Source organism: Oncorhynchus tshawytscha, linkage group LG07 (assembly GCF_018296145.1).
Source record: "Oncorhynchus tshawytscha isolate Ot180627B linkage group LG07, Otsh_v2.0, whole genome shotgun sequence".
NCBI classification, from domain to species: Eukaryota; Metazoa; Chordata; class Actinopteri; order Salmoniformes; family Salmonidae; genus Oncorhynchus; species Oncorhynchus tshawytscha.
The window spans coordinates 29909282-29929433 of record NC_056435.1 but is presented as its reverse complement, the minus strand read 5'-3'; the positions used below and the strand labels follow the sequence as shown (position 1 = coordinate 29929433).

General features: G+C 43.4%; 1 protein-coding gene across 1 annotated transcript in view; it reads left to right on the top strand.

Annotated features, from left to right (window-relative positions):
• The first annotated feature begins 12634 nt into the window (after positions 1–12634).
• Positions 12635–20152, top strand: part of chl1b (cell adhesion molecule L1-like b) — a 72681-nt gene continuing 65163 nt past the window's right edge. Inside the window, exon 1 of the mRNA XM_042324272.1 lies at positions 12635–12956. The gene's annotated coding sequence lies outside the window, so the exon portion shown is untranslated. The remainder of the gene's footprint in view (positions 12957–20152) is intronic.

The window sequence follows — 20152 nt, the reverse complement described above, 5'->3', positions numbered from 1 at the left end:
TGGATATCATGTAAAGCAGTCTATGGCTTCTGGGAACTTGTAAAGAATGTGTCATGATGCCCCCTGATGCGCAGACATAGGGCGCTTCAGAGAGGGCAGGCGTACGAGAGCCAGGGAGAGATGGTGGGGGCTGGATGTCAGAACTGACACTAACATGGCCCTCTCTGTCCTCTGTCACAGTGAGCTCATCCAGTCCAGACCTGACTCACTGCCTGGCGTCCTGCTCCTCCTTTGGGAGCCACTCTGAATCCCTCTCACTCACTAACACACTGACCCCAACAGATCATGTGTCTACGTCTGTGGAGTAACAGGATAGCTTGTCTGCTGGAACAAGCACAAGAAACAAGCTGGTGTCGTTGCGCAAGAACACAACCACCATTTGAAAACAAACTCTTGATTTGTTTCCGGGTTTCGCTAATCTCTTTGTTACATAACATGCTTAATCTGCTCTTCTTTGAACAAAATCATCGGTTTAATTGTGTCCTCAGCCAATATGATGTCACGGTTACTTATGCTGGATTATCATGGCAAATATGATCACACATGCAATGTCTTCTAATTACTGAGATCATTTCAACACCCGGGGAAAATGTCACTTGTCACCTAAATGTCATCATCATCATACCACTGTTATTCTCTACAGTGTGGAGCACTGTGTGATGGCTGTCTCTTCACTGCAGTAAATGACATCGCATAGCTGTGTGTGAGGTTTTAAACACAAGGGGTGAGAAGTGAAGGTGAGAAAGATATGAACAAACTGTTGTAGGGAAGAATGGAAATAGTTCAAACACAGTCCCAGAGTGAACGTAGCGAACACAACTCTGACAGAATAGCACCCTTAGAAACAAACATTTCCCTCTTATTTGGCCTATGAAAGGACCCCAGTGAGCACTCCTCACGGCTCTTATATGTTTCCCCACAGCCCTATAGGGAAACAGGTGGTGCTGTTCCCCCCTTCCTCTGAACCCACTTGAAATGTCAGGGGGCATGCAAGAAGACGGCAAATATGAGGGATTATTTGTATTGATTTTCCTCTTTTATTTTTAATTAGCGCAAGGGCTTAAGTCTTGATTAGATTGGGTTCTGGCTTTAACACTATTGATTTTTGGTAGACTCCTCTAAATCCACTCTCTTCCTTATTACAGATCCCTGCTACCTCCCTCATGGGCTGTGTTCGTAGTGTTACCAAACACGTAGTCTGTTTCTAATGGGGCCAGAAACCATTTGATCGAAAGTGACAAAATAACACCCCTTCTGTCCCACGGGCCCAATTCTATTACCATGTTATGAACTTCCCTTGGGAGTAAAGAAGCGCTGTGCATTCTGGGTAAGTGTGTAGAACAGACACTCCAGCATTACTCTGATCTTTAAACCTGATCTTGGGAATTATTCAGGACATTTATAGTACAGAGCAGCTCAGCCCCTCACGCCTAGATGGGTGTTTATCATGTGTGTGAATCCTCCAGTGATAAAGCTGGTGAATGACATCCTCCTACAAGAATCAGCCTTTCATATCAATTTTGTATTTATTTTTTAAATTGCGCAACCTTTCACACAATAATGGAGCTACAATGTACAACATCACCTGGGGTGATAGCTCTCTCTTAACATGAATTCTTTGCTGTATTCACACACAGATCAGATATGGCCATACCTGCCCACCAATTTGGCTGAGTGGAAAGGCAATTATTTGCATGATCACACAGTCATTGTGTTGCATCCATCCACTGAGAAATGTAATTATAGTATGGTAAATTCTTTCAGAGGAGAAGGACAGAAGTGAAGACTGCCTGCCATCTACATTGATGAAGACTGTAGGTTTCTCACTGTGTACACAGTGATGCACAAACCATTCAATCCAACTTTACCTTATGTTTAGTATTGAACTTCAAACCTCTTTCAATAATGTTGTGTAAAATGTACATCTTTGTATGGCAACAATAAAACCCATCAATCAATGGCTCTCTTGTTCCCCCACTTACATACAGTATTTGACCCAATACGCAGTACTTTTTTTTTGATTAGAAGTTTATTTATTTTAATTGTACCTTTATTTAACTAGGCAAGTCAGTTAAGAACAAATTCTTATTTTCAATGACGGCCTAGGAACAGTGGGTTAACTGCCTTGTTCAGGGACAGAACGACCGATTTTTACCTTGTCAACTCGGGGATTCAATCTTGCAACCTTTCGGTTACTAGTCCAATGCTCTAACCACTAGGCTACCTGCCGCCCCAGTACAGAAGTACAGTCTAGACAATATTATTTTTTACATATCAAGTGTAACAGCAGTAATATTACAAATATGAAAGGGAAATATCATATTGCGCTTATTGTTGAGTAGGTGACAGTCTGTTGCCATCTGTTTGCTATCTCACCTCAAATGTAATTTCCTTAGCATTTCAATTGCTACCGTATGGAAAAAAGTATTAGCTCCCACATTTCCTGCCCCCCAACTAACCGCTGCCAGTATCTCCCAGCTTTTATTTTGTGAGAGGATGCTCCTTAGTTCCCTCATTAAGAGTAAATGATTCCATGAAGGCGGTATGATGGAGCTCCACGCCAGCACTGGTTTCTTCCCCTGGGACCTCGCCTACGCCTGCTGTAATCTGCTTCAGGAAGATGCATGCCTCTCTCTGCCTCTCCCTACCTGCTGCTAATATTAATACAAACTCAGGACAAGGTATGGCAGTGCCTCAAGGCAGCACATCCCTGTCTCTGGGGCTGGGGATGTGGGGGTGTTCATTAGAACACAGTGAAGCTACAGATGGCTTAGGAACATTCTGATGCAAGATGGTGGCAAATATATTCACTGTACTCCATGGTGTGTTTGGCACAAAGAAGTTGTGTTCGTTAAATCATTGCGAGATTACATGTTTAAACATCTTTTTTTTTTACAAAGCTCAAATTGTAGGGTACCTTTAGGAGATAGCAATCCTACACATTGTATTCTACAATCAAATGTCATATTATGCTGATATTTTGTGGTCTGTAAACACCCTTGAGGAACCAATTCTGCTTTTTTTGGCGCACATGTGGCATAACGTTCTCATTGTCACGCACTGACCATAGAGAGCCTTTGTTTTTCTATGGTATAGTAGGTCAGGGTGTGACTGGGGGGGTTTTCTAGTTATTCTTTTCTATGTGGGGTTCTAGTTTAGTTTTTCTATGTTGGTGTTTGGTATGATTCTCAATTAGAGGCAGCTGGCTATCGTTGTCTCTAATTGGGGATGATATTTAAGTAGCATTTTTTCCACCTGTGTTTTATAGGATATTGTCTTGAGTTTTGAGTTGCACCTCTGTAGTCACGGTTCGTTGTTTGTTTCGCTCAATCTTTGTTGTTTTGTGCATTTTAAAATAAATATTATGTGGAAACCATATCACGCTGCAGTTTGGTCCGATAATTATTCCAGCGAACGAGGATTTCTCCCGAGGATTCAATCTGACAGACGGGGACCTAATACATACTGACTATTTGTTAAAAGAAGAAAACAATTGTTTGCAGAATTCTGTCATTTGTGAGTTTTTAGTCTCCCTGTTTACGTTTACTATCAGCTCTGAATGGTTTCATCTTCAAGTGAAATGAATAAGCACTCAGCTTACCTTTGATCTAGCCTTCTAAATGTCACAACAATAATGCATGTATTACTAGACAATATGTTGCATTAACATGTTTTTTTAAATTGGTATTTCTTTCCTATCAGGTTTTTTTTGTTGCTTGTGCTCCCCAGGGGAATATGTTCTTAGCCTGATGAGTGGTCTGCTAAGTGAGAGATTACTAGGTCCTCCTGAGAAGGGCTAGTCTTCCAGACCAGTAGCCAACTGTTCCACAAGACTGCCTTCCCTTTCCATCAAAGTTGGTCAATGGCAAAATGACAGATGGTAATATAATTCCTATTGAATTAAAAGGTATATGCCAATAATCAGATTAATATGCTTCTTTTGCACCATTAAATCCAATTAAATGGCTGTATTTGATGTGTATTGAGAATAAAATAAATGAGTAGATTACACTGCAACCCGAGTACAATTCCTGTTCAACTACGACAAAAAATCTACAGGTACTTCAAAACATATCAAATGTACTATATCCCTCAAAAAGGGCACTTCAGTTCCGGGGTAAATAATACACCATGCAACATTGTGCTCGCCTTTTGGCAACACACTCCGTCTTAATTTTTTTATGAAAGCCTATGGGCTGACTGGTAAAGGAGCAGCAGGCAGAAAACAGGCTGCATATTTACTTCCAGCTCATTTATTCTCATTATGCAGCCCTCCAGAAGTCAATGAGGGGATTTCTGCCCCACAGAGATACCCATGGTAAAAAAAAACAGAAAGGGGAGGAGAGAGAGTGAGTGAAAGAGAGTGTGAGAGATGGTGTGTATAGATGTATCTAAAGAACAAGGGGTCAGAGTGACACAAGGACACAGAGAGGAAACGGGGCGAATGGGGGGGCTCATTCATTCATTCATGCTAGGCCCGTGAACTTTGACACCTCTGACAGAGGTGCCCTTTGTTAGCAAACCCAACTCTGATGACATGAGCTCATTCATTTCATTTTGCTCAGTATCCATGGAACATTTATCATTCTCTCATAACAAGGCTATATGCTGTGTCTGGTGGTGGCGGATGTGATGCTGGAATTACTATCTTGAAATATTGGATCAGTTGAGGACATAATCTACATTTTCATTAAATCTTCACAAACAGGCACGTGCCTGTCTACCTGTGCTCGAGCACCTGCCCCTTTGCCCTCCCACTCTGCACTTTTTGTCGTTGTTTCCGAACCCACTGCCCCACAAGTCGTTGAGATTTCAAGCTAGCCACCCGCCGCCCCACCCCATCTGTTGGTTGGTTGCGCCTGTTGGTCTGCCCTGTACGGACCTCGCACCCAGTTGCGCATATTCAAATCAAGTCAAATTGTATTGGTCACATACACATAGTTAGCAGATGTTATTGAGAGTGTAGCGAAATGCTTGTGCTTCTAGATCTGACAGTGCAGCAATATCTAACAAGTAATCTATCAATTCCATAACAACTACCTAATACACACAAATCTAAGTAAAGGGATGGAACAAGAATATGTACATATTAATACAGTGGGGCAAAAAAGTATTTAGTCAGCCACCAATTGTGCAAGTTCTCCCCTTAAAAAGATGAGAGAGGCCTGTAATTTTCATCATAGGTACACTTCAACTATGACAGACAAAATGACAAAAAAAATCCAGAAAATCACATTGTAGGATTTTTAATGAATTTATTTGCAAATTATGGTGGAAAATAAGTATTTGGTCACCTACAAACAAGCAAGATTTCTGGCTCTCACAGACCTGTAACTTCTTCTTTAAGAGGCTCCTCTGTCCTCCACTTGTTACCTGTATTAATGGCACCTGTTTGAACTTGTTATCAGTATAAAAGGCACCTGTCCACAACCTCAAACAGTCACACTCCAAACTCCACTATGGCCAAGACCAAAGAGCTGTCAAAGGACAGCAGAAACAAAATTGTAGACCTGCACCAGGCTGGGAAGACTGAATCTGCAATAGGTAAGCAGCTTGGTTTGAAGAAATCAACTGTTGGAGAAATTATTAGGAAATGGAAGACATACAAGACCACTAATAATCTCCCTCGATCTGGGGATCCATGCAAGATCTCACCCCGTGGGGTCAAAATGATCACAAGAACGGTGAGCAAAAATCCCAGAACCACACGGGGGGACCTAGTGAATGACCTGCAGAGAGCTGGGACCAAAGTAACAAAGCCTACCATCAGTAACACACTATGCCGCCAGGGACTCAAATCCTGCAGTGCCAGACGTGTCCCCCTGCTTAAGCCAGTACATGTCCAGGGCTGTCTGAAGTTTGCTAGAGAGCATTTGGATGATCCGGAAGAAGATTGGGAGAATGTCATATGGTCAGATGAAACCAAAATATAACTTTTTGGTAAAAACTCAACTCGTCGTGTTTGGAGGACAAAGAATCCTGAGTTGCATCCAAAGAACACCATACCTACTGTGAAGCATGGGGGTAGAAACATCATGCATTGGGGCTGTTTTCCTGCAAAGGGACCAGGACGACTGATCCGTGTAAAGGAAAGAATGAATGGGGCCATGTATCGTGAGATTTTGAGTGAAAACCTCCTTCCATGAGCAAGGGCATTGAAGATGAAACATGGCTGGGTCTTTCAGCATGACAATGATCGAAGGCAACGAAGGAGTGGCTTCGTAAAAAGCATTTCAAGGCCCTCGAGTGGCCTAGCCAGTCTCCAGATCTCAACCCCATAGAAAATCTTTGGAGGGATTTGAAAGTCCGTGTTGCCAAGCAACAGCCCCAAAACATTACTGCTCTAGAGGAGATCTGCATTGAGGAATGGGCCAAAATACCAGCAACAGTGTGTGAAATCCTTGTGAAGACTTAGAGAAAACGTTTGACCTCTGTCATTGCCAACAAAGGGTATATAACAAAGTATTGAGATAAACTTTGGTTATTGACCAAATACACTGCTCAAAAAAATAAAGGGAACACTAAAATAACACATCCTAGATCTGAATGAATGAAATATTCTTATTAAATACTATTTTCTTTACATAGTTGACTGTGTTGACAACAAAATCACACAAAAAATATCAATGGAAATCAAATGTATCAACCCATGGAGGTCTGGATTTGGAGTCACACTCAAAATTAGTGGAAAGTGGAAAACCACACTACAGGCTGATCCAACTTTGATGTAATGTCCTTAAAACAAATCAAAATGAGGCTCAGTAGTGTGTGTGGCCTCCATGTGCCTGTATGACCTCCCTACAATGCCTGGGCATGCTCCTGATGAGGTGGCGGATGGTCTCCTGAGGGATCTCCTCCCAGACCTGGACTAAAGCATCCACCAACTCCTGGACAGTCTGTGGTGCAACGTGGCATTGGTGGATGGAGCGAGACATGATGTCCCAGATGTGCTCAATTGGATTCAGGTCTGGGGAATGGGCAGGCCAGTCCATAGCATCAATGCCTTCCTCTTGCAGGAACTGCTGACACACTCCAGCCACATAAGGTCTAGCATTGTCTTGCATTAGGAGGAACCCAGGGCCAACCGTACCAGCATATGGTCTCACAAGGGGTCTGAGGATCTCATCTCGGTACCTAATGTCAGTCAGGCTACCTTTGGGGAGCACATGGAGGGCTGTGCGGCCCCCCAAAGAATTACCACCCCACACCATGACTGACCCACCGCCAACCGGTCATGCTGGAGGATGTTGCAGGCAGCGTCTCCAGACTGTCAAGTCTGTCACATGTGCTCAGTGTGAATCTGCTTTCATCTGTGAAGAGCACAGGGCGCCAGTTGCGAATTTGCCAATCTTGGTGTTCTCTGGCAAATGCCAAACATCCTGCATGGTGTTGGGCTGTAAGCACAACCCCCACCAGTGGACGTCGGGCCCTCATACCACCCTCATGGAGTCTGTTTCTGACCGTTTGAGCAGACACATGCACATTTGTGGCCTGCTGGAGGTCATTTTGCAGGGCTCTGGCAGTACTCCTCCTGCTCCTAATTGCACAAAGGCGGAGGTAGCGGTCCTGCTGCTGGGTTGTGTTCCTCCTACGGCCTCCTCCACGTCTCTTGATGTACTGGCCTGTCTCCTGGTAGCGCCTCCATGCTCTGGACACTACGCTGACAGACACAGCAACCCTTCTTGCCACAGCTCGCATTGATGTGCCATCCTGGATGAGCTGCACTACCTGAGCCACTTGTGTGGGTTGTAGACTCCGTCTCATGCTACCACTAGAGTGAAAGCACCGCCAGCATTCAAAAGTGACCAAAACATCAGCCAGGAAGCATAGGAACTGAGAAGTGGTCGGTCTGTGGTTATCACCTGCAGAACCACTCCTTTATTGGGGGTGTCTTGCTAATTGCCTATAATTTCCACCTGTTGTCTATTCCATTTGCACAACAGCATGTGAAATTTATTGTCAATCGGTGTTGCTTCCTAAGTGGACATTTTGATTTCACAGAAGTGCGATTGACTTGGAGTTATATTGTGTTGTTTAAGTGTTCCCTTTATTTTTTTGAGCAGTGTATTTATTATTTTCCTTTACTTATTTTCCACCATAATTTGCAAATAAATTCATTAAAAATCCTACAATGTGATTTTCTGGATTTTTTTTCTCATTTTGTCTGTCATAGTTGAAGTGTACCTATGATGAAAATTACAGGCCTCTCTCATCTTTTTAAGTGGAAGAACTTGCACAATTGGTGGCTGACTAAATACTTTTTTGCCCCACTGTATATGGATGAACAATGACCAGCCGGCATAGGCAAGATGCAATAGATGGTATAAAATACAGTTGAAGTCGGAAGTTTACATACACTTAGGTTGGAGTCATTAAAACGAGTTTTTCAACCATTCCACAAATTTCTTGTTAACATACTATAGTTTTGGCAAGTCGGTTAGGACATCTACTTTGTGCATGACGCAAGTAATTTTTCCATCAATTGTTTACAGACAAATTATTTCACTTATATTTCACTGTATCACAATTCCAGTGGGTCAGAAGTCTACATATGCTAAGTTGACTGTGCCTTTAAACAGCTTGGAAAATTCCAGAAAATGATGTCATTGTTTTAGAAGCTTCTGATAGGCTAATTGACAACATTTGAGTCAGTTGGAGGTGTACCTGTGGATGTATTTCAAGGCCTACTGTCATGTTGTGTGTTTAGGTGGCAGGGAAGTTAGCCGCAGGAAAATCAAACTTGGTATAATTGAGTAGTTTAATAACGTAAAACAAAAACTTCAAAACCAAAGTATATAATAAAATAATACATGGGTACAAGAACCCGTCCAACACCAATCCATAAACCACGAGCATAACAACAAACAATCTCTGACAAGGACATGAGGGGAAACAGAGGGTTAAATAAATACACAACATTTAATGAATGGGATTGGAACCAGGTGTGTAGGAAGACAAGACAAAACCAATGGAAAATGAAACATGGATCAATGATGGCTAGAAGACCTGTAACGTCGACCGCCGAGCACCGCCCGAACAAGGAGAGGCATCGACTTCGGCAGAAGTCGTGACACCTACCTTCAAACGCAGTGCCTCTTTGCTTGACATCATGGGAAAAAACAAAAACAATCAGCCAAGACGTCAGAAAAAAAAATTGTAGGCCTCCACAAGTCTGGGTCATCCAATTTCGAAACGCCTGAAGGTACCACATTCATCTGTACAAACAATAGTACGCAACTATAAACACCATGGGACCACACAGCCATCATACCACTCAGGAAGGAGACGCGTTCTGTCTCTGAGAGATTAAAGTACTTTGGTGCGAAAAGTGCTAATCAATCCCAGAACAACAGCAAAGGACCTTGTGAAGATTCTAGAGGAAACAGTTACAAAAGTATCTATATCCACAGTAAAACGAGTCCTATATCGACACAACCTGAAAGGCCGCTCAGCAAGGAAGAAGCCACTGCTCCAAAACCACCATATAAACAAATTGTGGGCAGAACTGAAAAAGCATGTACGAGCAAGGAGGCCTACAAATCTGACTCAGTTGCACCAGCTCTGTCAGGAGGAATGGGTCAAAATTCACCCAACTTATTGTGGGAAGCTTGTGGAAAGCTACCTGAAACGTTTGACCCAAGTTAAACAATTTCAAGGAAATGCTACCAAATACGAATTGAGTGTGTGTAAACTTCTGACCCACTGGTAATGTGTTGAAAGAAATAAAAGCTGAAATAAATCCTTCTCCCGACTATTATTCTGGCATTTCACAATCTTAAAATAAAGTGGTGATCCTAACTGACAAAAGACAGGGAATTCTTGCTGGGATTAAATTCAGAAATGGTAAAAAACTGAGTTTAAATGTATTTGGCTAAGGTGTCTGTAAACTTCTGACTTCAACTGTACATATTGGATGAGTAATGCAAGATATGTAAACATCATTATTAAAGTGACTAGTGATAATTTGTGAGTGGCCAATGATTTCAAGTCTGTATGTAGGCAGCAGCCTCTCTGTGTTAGTGATGGCTGTTTAAAGGACTGATGGCCTTGAGATAGAAGCTATTTTTCACCCTCTCAGTCCCAGCTTTGATGCACCTGTGCTGACTTCGCCTTTTGGATGGTAGCGGGGTGAACAGGCTGTGGCTTGGGTGGTTGTTGTCCTTGATGATCTTTTTGGCCTTCCTGTGACATTGGGTGGTGTAGGTGTGCTGGAGGGCAGGTAGTTTGCCCCTGGTCATGCGTTGTGCAGACCGCACCACCCTTTGGAGAGCCCTGTGGTGCAGTTGCGGTGATGCAGCCCGACAGGATGCTCTCAATTGTGCATCTGTAAAAGTTTGTGAGGGTTTCAGGTGACAAGCCAAATTTCTTCAACCTCCTGAGGTTGAAGAGGTGCTGTTAATCCTTATGCACCACGTTGTCTGTGTGGGTGGACCATTTCAGTTTGTCCGTGATGTGTACACCGAGGAACTTAAAACTTTCCACCTTCTCCGCTACTGTCCCGTCGATGTGGATAGGGGGGTGCTCCCTCTGCTGTTTCCCGGAGTCCATGATCATCTCCTTTGTTTTGTTGACATTGAGTGAGAGGTTGTTTTCCTTCCACCACACTCCGAGTCTCCTCACCTCCTCCCTATAGGCTGTCTCGTCGTTGTTGGTGATCAAGCATACTACTGTTGTGTCGTTTGCAAACTTGATGATCGAGTAGGAGGCGTGCATTACCACACAGTCATGGGTGAACAGGGAGTACAAGAGGAGCTGAGCATGCACCCTTGTGGGGATCAGTGAAGTGGAGATGTTGTTTCCTACCTTCACCATCTGGGGGCAGCCTGCCAGGAAGTCCAGGAACCAATTGCACAGGGCAGGGTTGAGACCCAGGGCCTCAAGCTTAATGATGAGCTTGGAGGGTACTATGGTGTTGAATGCTGAACTGTAGTCAATGAACAGAATTCTTACATAGGTATTCCTCTTGTCCAGATGGGATAGGGCAGTGTGCAGTGTGATGGCGATTGCATCGTCCTTGAACCTATTGGGGCGGTATGCAAATTGCAGTGTGTCTAGGGTGATAGGTAAGGTGGAGGTGCTATAATCCTTAACTAGTCTCTCAAGGCACTTCATGATGGCAGAAGTGAGTGCTATAGGGTGATAGTCATTCAGTTCAGTTACCTTTGCCTTCTTGGATACAGGAACAATGGTGGCCATCTTGAAGCATGTGGGGACAGCAGACTGGAATAGGGAGAGATTGAATATGTCCGTAAACACACCAGCCAGCTGGTCTGTGCATGCTCTGAGGACGCGGCTAGGGATGCCGTCAGGGGCGGCAGCCTTGCGAGGGTTAACACATTAAATGTCTTAATCACGTCAGCCACGAGAAGGAGAGCCCACAGTACTTGGTAACGGGCCGCGTTGGTGGCACTGTGTTATCCTCACAGTGGGCAAAGTTGATAACACTCTGCATGCTTAGGTGGGATGGTACAGTAATTCTACTGTAGTGGTTAGATATTCTCTACCCCATGACATTGTAGAGTACTCTCTGCTCATTGAATACTGAAACAGGTGTTCTCAGTCTGACAAGAAATCAAATTGTACAATATTTGATGGAGCGTTCTTTGTAATGTGGAGTGTGCCTCATATAAAGATCCTATTACACACAGTGCTCCTTGAATGCATCGTGTAATCCCGTCAATGTGATTAAAATGGCCTGAATTAGATTATGTTGGATTCTATTCAGTCTGTTCATTCCCTCTCTCGGACGTATCAGGTTAAGCACTTGAGAGAACATGGCGAAATCTATTAAATGTGGAAAGGGATGTATAGAATAGTTTTGAAAGTAGCCTGTAACATTTTACAAAAAAAAAACCAGGTCCTAGGTCATGGGGCAGTGTTGTCATCCAATTACATCACTCTCAGCCATAAACATATATATTTTTTCCTGGAATAACTGACCCTGTCCAGACCACAGCAACAGCTACCCAGAATAACTGTATCCAACTATTTCCCTTATAACCTAGCTGACAGCATGCATTTCTAATTTGTTACAGCGTGTTACTCATCATTGAGCAGAGCTTAGATGGCAGGTGTCTCCTGAAAATTTCAAATTAGCACCCAGTAATATGGTGGAGGTTGAAAAGCTAATTTGATTGCTACCTGACCTCCCCCACCCGCACAGCTGATCAGTGGCACAGAGATTGAGCAAGTGCTTTAATGATGTTGCTGCTGTCTGAGGTTGTGAAACAATCCCTCCCTACATGGAGTAGTATGGTGTCTCCCTTCCTAATATGACCGTTAGGGTCTCCTACATTGGGAATTAGCTGTTGACGTATCGACACAAATTAGGTGAATGTATTAAAAAATATATATATATATATTTGTATTGTGTGGCTCATTAATAGCCTACCTGCATTATGTGGTTCCTATACAAACCTATACCACCCATACCCTTGGATAATCTATCTGCCATATCCTGTGAAGTTGTTTGATTACATTCACAATTCTAATTCCCCTTTCCTCTGATTTACACTCACAATTTCAATTCAATTTTCCTCCCATTCAATATACTGTATGTCTTCATTCGAGTTGGCTGTCAACCCCCTCCTCCCCGAAACCTGCCTGCCCATTTTGCTAGCGCAATAACGTTGCTGTCATTGAGGTTGTTTTAACCCGGTCACACCGTTGAGAAGTTGTGGAGGGTTTTCTCGGTTGCCATGGATTTCTAAAAGCTATTGACAGCGATAGGGTCCCTTTCTCTGAATGTCTTTGTAAGAGACAACCTATACTTGAGCTTTTTTCATTTTTTTCAGGGGGAGCGATAGCGTCCACGGTGAGGAAAGCGTTCTCGTGTCATTCTAGTTCCGTCTGAGCGCACGTTTTGAGATTCAGTAGCGATAAGTATCTCAGGCGGCTGTAAACAAAATTTAACCTCCGCAAACTGCTTGAACGATAGGACCTGCTCTTTAAAAAAAGTAAGTGTATTTACTTTCGCAAATCTATCTTTGTATATATTTACGGTAAATGCATAAATGTTTTTCTCCCTAATCTGTTCTTGTTCATTAGTTCGTCATTTTGTGATACTTTGCTCCAAAGTTGGCAAGCATAAATAATCATAGCCGGTGTATCAAGTAGGCTACTAAGATAGGCAATTCGCTATAGGCTAATCATAGAAGAATGACTTGTAAAATAAAATAAAAATTGTCAGAGTGAACATAAAATTCACTCATACGCTAATGCAACTAGCTGTAGCCTAGAATGGATGTCTCTATTGCCATTGTAATGCCATTGTAATGCCATTGTAAACAATGTTGGTTTACATGCGTTCATCTCATTGATTTCACTTACATCTAAATGGATTTCTTAAAACAATATCCATTGATCACACAGCATGCATAGTGTTTTATGTTGCGTAGCAATACTATTGTTAGCAGGGATGCTGAGTCAATAGTGCAGAATTTCAAGTTTTTTTTTTCACAACATGGAATGGTAGCCCAGACAACAAACCCTATGGCCACCTTATACCTAATTTGTTATTGGGGGCATGGGGAGAAACTGACCCCCGCCCCTATTGTTATCTGCCACTGTGATCTACTTTTCTCCATCAAGGAAATTCATCTCCATCATATGTATTGCTGTGGATTATGAGGCAAGTGTTGTTTGTGGAGAGCACATGGCCTCACAATATGATGAGTGATTTTGTCTTTAATGAGTAAAATGTAAGTCACATTTGAAGCAGCAGATTGCTATTATTGGAGCCTCTACGTTCCATAATTGATTTTGAGCAAGATTGAGCCCGGTGATGATGATTTGTTTTTGTGCGAGTCTAAAGATACCAGTGTGTACAGCATAATGAAGCACGCTTTGTTTTGCCTCAGTGATTCCTCTCAGAATGTGCTTTTAGTCATTAAAGCGACTAAGTAGTAAACATTTTGGTCGGTTGTTTCCCAACACACAGTACAGTGCCTCTTGGGGATTACGTGCTTGGAGAACCTAAGAGGAAAACACATCATAGCTTCTGCTCAATTTGGTCCTGTTTTTGATATGCTTCCATTCTTCTTCACCTTGTGCTTGTGTGCAGCAACACTTGCCAAGCCACATCAATTAGAGGGACCTTGTGAAGGTCACACTTCCATTTCTGGACAAATCAGCCTGTCCCTAAGTTATTTTTTACCCCTTTACCCAGGTAAAGGTGGCCAGGCACATCCAATGTGGATTGATGGGCCTATACCTAGATCCTGCAGTATGTTTGTACAAAGAGTTTATATACCACCAGGTAGCTCATTATTACTCCACGCTAAAGATGGAGCCTCTCATGGTACCCGGGGATCACTCGTCGTCCCAAGCCTCTCAGTATTCAGGCCACTGGTGCTTTGTGCCTAAAAGTAGGTCGAATACTTCTCACCAAACAACTTGAATGAAGTCCAGTGTAATTGGACAAGGAAGGGCTCCACCACCAACTCCCTACAGGTCCAGGTCAGCCATGGCAACATCTCTCACCACTTAACATGCGGATCCGACCGGACAGATTTCATGCCTATTTTGTTTTCAGGTCAAGAAAGTGCATGAAAAATACCAGATTGTGTCCGGGTAGTAAAGCTACTGGCATGGACATTCAACATAGTTTGAAGACTGAACAGTAGACTCAGACAATATCTATTTCATTCCCTTACTCTCTCCCTTACTCTCTCCCTTACGCTCTCTTCCATACACAGACCAGAATACAGTCAGTCATACAAACACACACCTGTGCCTGTAACTACATTTGCTGCATTGCCTTTTCATTTACATGCAATCCCTAATACAAATAAGCAATGCCTCCTGAGACAGCATGACTTTTGAAGCTGTGAGAGACACACTGTGTGTGTGTGAGAGAGAGAGAGAGAGAGAGAAGAAGTGGGAGGAAGAGAGAGAGACGGGGAGAGACAGGGATATGGAAGAAGAGGGAGAGAGGGAGAGGGAAGAAGCAGGAGGGAGAGAGAGAGACACACCATTATTCTACCGGCACCCCCCTGACTGATGGAATCCGTATTAGACACACAGGCTACTATTAGAGATTAGAGATGAGCTTGACAACAGGAAGCAGAGATGAATTGCTGTACAGATGTAATTGCCCATTGATGATGCCCCTTTATCCCTTCATCTCTAAAACACTGGCGATAGATAACACAGATTAGCCTTTCTTGACCCTCCTTGGACTGTGACAGAGAGAGCAATTATACTGACCCAGGAACAGATACCGATATCATAAACACTGATTATATGAAACATTGTGACACGCCTAGCTGTACTCCAGACAGCAGACTCTGTATCGCATCAGCAGCGTGTTGGAAGGTGTGGTGGAGCCTAGCAAGTACCCAGGCCTAATTGAACTTCCGTCGGTACAAGCTATTACAGTGACAACTCCTGCTCCCTTTAGTGCAGGCAGTGTTCACAGTGCTGCAGCTCTGCCCTGAGCCCTCCTCTTTCATGTTTACTGCTGGTGACAGGAGGAAGAAGCAATCTGCCCTGTATGTTCTGGAAATATGTTTGGTTGCATGAAATATTCATTTATCGTTCTCCATAATCCCTGCCTGCTTTTCTGGAAATGTGCATATGGTATCCGTTCTTGTTATGCTACCTTTTTTTTTAAAATTCTCGGGGAGAGATAGCGGCAAAGGAGCGATTCTGTCCATTCAGCCTTGGAGGGGTTGGGTGGGGGATGATGAAGATGCAATGATAAGAGTTGGCGATCACCTTTAACAGGCTGCTGTATTGTTGGGGACACTGGGTGAACATGATCAATGGTAGTCTGCTCTGCACGGACAATTCATCTTCAAACCTAACACTGAAGGACAAACCTGCAATGAGGTCAATGTTATCGCACATGTTCAGGGGTTCCTTTCCCGGAACAACCCAGTGGGAGGGAGATAGGAGGCTTGTCTCTCTCGCTGGCAAGGTCCCCTGTACACTTCCGTGCTTAAGGCATTGGCTGGGGCTATCATTCTCCATGTGACATGACTAAAGGATATGCCATTGCAGAGAGTGAAGCCCTGTCCCATTCAGTGCACTTGGTTTATTGCAGTCCGGATTATCATTTGCTCGTGGCTATAGGCTTACAAGCTTGTCATATCTCAGATGTTGTCATGTGTTCTTTCAGAAAGAGGCAGTTTGTGGTTATTGTTATGTCCTGGCAGAGGCATTCACAGCTCCATATTAGACATGTCTCCCCTTTATGGTGCCTTAGGCTATTTGTGAAAGGCTTTTCCATGAGAAATAAATAATCTTTCCCTTTTCTCAATGAAACAGGCAGCATCTTACTTGTTCTGCCTCAGTACATGGTGAAAATGGCAGCTTCAAATACAATTTTGTACAGTTTTATGAAAAACAAATCCACAAAATCATGTTTGCATTTTTCATCCTGCAATGTTTTCATAGGAATGAGAACCACAACCAATAGGATTAGGTTTTATTGGATGCCGTTTGAGCCAACTGTACATTGCCTTTCTGAAAGAACAGGATTTACAATGTAGCCCTGAGCCACTCTAGCCCCGCACGCCTATTATCATTCAGATTTATAGTGCTTTTTGTTTTGTGGTGGTCTGAATTTTCACAAGTGAATCTAATACAGTATATGTTAAAAAAAAACACACACAATGAAAAGGCCAGCGTATCCACAAGGTCCTCAAATGTACAACAAAACCCGACAGCCTTGGCATAAAGAGTAAGTAGTTACAGCGGTAGGATCTTCATTTGATCACTCTTTTGTTGCTGAGAATTAGGAAATGCAAACTTGTAGTGTATTCAAGGTTTCAAAAGGCTTTTAAAGTGTGGAACTCCCACTTTAAAATGTCAGACTTGGTTTGCATGAACTACAAGAAATCTCCATAAATTATGATCCACGTAATAATTCACATTCCCTGTTGCTGCAGGGTTATTTTCCTGCTGTAGCAAACTGGCTCAAATGAAGATCCTACATCTGTATGATCCCGAATGAAAGCCAGCAGAATATCACCATTATTCCCAGTTTAATCTCATTCCAGATAACCCGTGAATATTGAAAAATACTGAACAAAGAGCAAAGACATAAAAGTGACAAATGTCCTAAATGGAATAGAGGGGGATCACAGTCTCCTTTGCTGTGTTCCCGCAGAGGGTATTGTGGTGGTTGCATGGGCAAGGTTACAAGGCACCCCCTAGGGACGAGCTGTAGAAGAGCAGACAGGACGGAGGAAGACGGGACAGATGTGACAGACAGGCTCGGGGACAGGCAGATCTGGACAAGGAAAAGTGCCGTTGTCTCAAGTAGCATGATACGACGAGGTAGCAGAAAGTTCCCCCTTCCTTCCCTCTCAGCTGATGGGTGAATGTCATGTAAAACCACTAAGGACAATGGGGAGTGTAATTTAGGAGAATATTGACTACACAAAGGATACACGAGGCTCATGTTTAACAGCTACTACATGCGCTGCTATGTAATAGAGTACAACTTTCCTCGTACCAACTGTATTTTATGGGCAATGAAAATAGGTGCATGTTGTACACACAACCATATGGCGTTGTTGTTGAATGAATCTGGTGGGTAGACAGACGCAAACACACATCAACCGTATGCACAGTGACCCCATACATCCAAGTGTACACAAACACAAGCACCAGGTGCTCCACCATAATTGTCTAAGCCGCGTGTGCTCACCATTTTGCGGCTTCCCATAATATTAAAATGTAACTCCTGTTTTGTTTGGAATGAGATATGTCCCTAATAAAAGCACCAGCCAGCGTCTGTAGGGGGAAACGTTGTAATGTCTGTCCCTAAGACCGAGCCTGGTGTGAGGGCAGCGGTCCTCTGGGACCTCATTACACAGCGTGGAGCTCTACTGGGGGCTGTAAGCAGAGCAGACGCCTGGCTGCCTGGGACTCTCAGCTTATGATGGAGATACATGCTAGATGTAGGATCACTGGGTGTGATAAGCTATACACCAGCATCCCGACGTGTACTGCTCTGCATAGCAAGAGCCTGTTTACTGGCTCAGCCATGCCTAGAGTCAGGGCTCTCCCCTAACGGGGGATCAGAGCACGTATCAACCATAATTAGAATAATGAATCGAGGTGGGCATGCTTAATAGTTGGATGGGTTGCCATGTGTAAAATCTTAATCTTCTCTCAGTTGGAAGGTGCAGTGATTGCTGTGTGCTATTGTTCCAATGACTGTATATGAATGGACAAATCCATCGATTACATGAAAACATTCATTCCTATGGGAAGACCAGTGGAGGCTGCTGAGGGGAGGACGGTTCATAATAATATCTGGAAGGGAGTAAATGGAATGGTATCAAATACATGGAAACCATGTGTTAGATGTATTTGATACCATTCCACTGATTCCACCCCAGCCATTACCATGAGCCACCAACCTCCTCAATCTTGCTAAGATGGCGTCTCATGAAGACATAACATGCGCAGTTTGAGCTAGTCCAGGAAGTGACGTTTGCAGCCTAGCTCAGTGCTGCCCCCACTCATTGTGTATTTCCAAGTTGAAGGCTGGCGTCCCGAGTGGCGAAGCAGTCTAAGGCACTGCATCGTAGTTTTGCGGTGTCACTACAGCCTGGGGTTCGATCCCCGGCTGTGTCACAACTGGCTGTGATCGGGAGTCCCATAGGGTGGCGCACAATTGACACAGCTTTGTCTGGGTTAGGGGAGTTTGGCCAGTCGTCAGTTGATCGGTGTTTCCACCGACACATTGGTGCAGCTTCCGGTTTAAGCGAGCGGGTGTTAAAAAGCAGCGCGGTTTGGCAGGTCATATTTCGGAGGACGCATGACGTGACCTTTTCCTCTCCCGAGCCTGTTGGGGAGTTGCAACTAAATGATCCTTATAACTCCTTCTGTGTGAGCTTTTAAAATAATCGGTTCAAGGACATACATCTGGTGTAATAGATGCAATTATTGGTGCCATGACTGCCTTCACATTTCTTTCTTTTTTTAAATTTACTCAGAGATTGACCACGAAGATAGTCATTTTCCCATTCACTATAATGGGGGATCATGTTTTCTGAAAACAGTGCCTGCAGTACCACGGTCGGCCTTGAACTCCGGGGCTTCAATGAGAGGGGGAAGTCGTTCTCTCCTGTATTAACTAATGTTGGTTAGAGTTGGTTAATGTTACTGAAGCACAGCAGCTGGAAACAAATGACTTCATCATTTCAATTGAATGAGTGCTTTCAGGGATTCTCATTTGTCATAGCAAAATTGGAGTTGCTTTACATAGTTGATTTCCCCAGCTCAATTCACAATATATATGACACCCTAAGATTCGTCAGCAATCAGCTGAATGTTTTGGTGCAGTTTTTCAAATGATAAAATACATTTAGCATGTCTACAATATTAAACTTGACTGCTTGGCCATGAACTTCCATTTTGGAGATTTGTCAGAATATTTATTGGGTTTCTGGACATCTTTGTGTCGGTCCTTGGCATACTGGTAGACAGCCAGAACACAGCAATAGTCTATTTCTTAATGTTCTCTTCCCCCAGACATGGAAAATGTTGAGGACAAGCCTTGCCAAACTGGTCAAGACCCAGCACCATTTGTCAGCTTGGAGGTAACTTCTGCCCATTTCTACTGATCTAACCGTGAGACCACCTGCAGAGCAGTGGAGACCCTTTGACCTCATTATTTTTCCAACTCCAGATTCTTGGGTAAATACCAAAACTCCTGGCGCTACATCGGATTGTAAAGTTAGCCTGCCACCTATCACTTTCCAGTGTTTACTGCTAGGTTTTGCTAGTGCCAGGGAAGTGGTTTTGTGTGAATTGACTGCAGGTGTGTCTAAGTAAGTGAGTGAGGCTGAGTTTTTATCTCTGTCAGTGGGTTAGGGGGCCCAGTCTTGATAAAACCACATGGTGTCTTTCCTCCTAATCAGTATCTCATATATCCCTAATTTAGATAGTTAATCATGTGTGCAGAGAGAGGTTTCTATGTTTCCATAAACTTCTCCAGTTATTTTTTTGTCAACATTTAGAAAGTTCACATAGAAAATAGATGTGACAATTGCTTGCTACGTTGTGTTTCCATTGAACTGTCTTGTGTCGTTAAAAACAGCTGGACGTAATGACGTCACCCCCCCCCACACCAAAAAAAAAATGGTGTATCAATAAATTGGCAACAGCCTGTATGCCCTCCCACCCTGCTTCA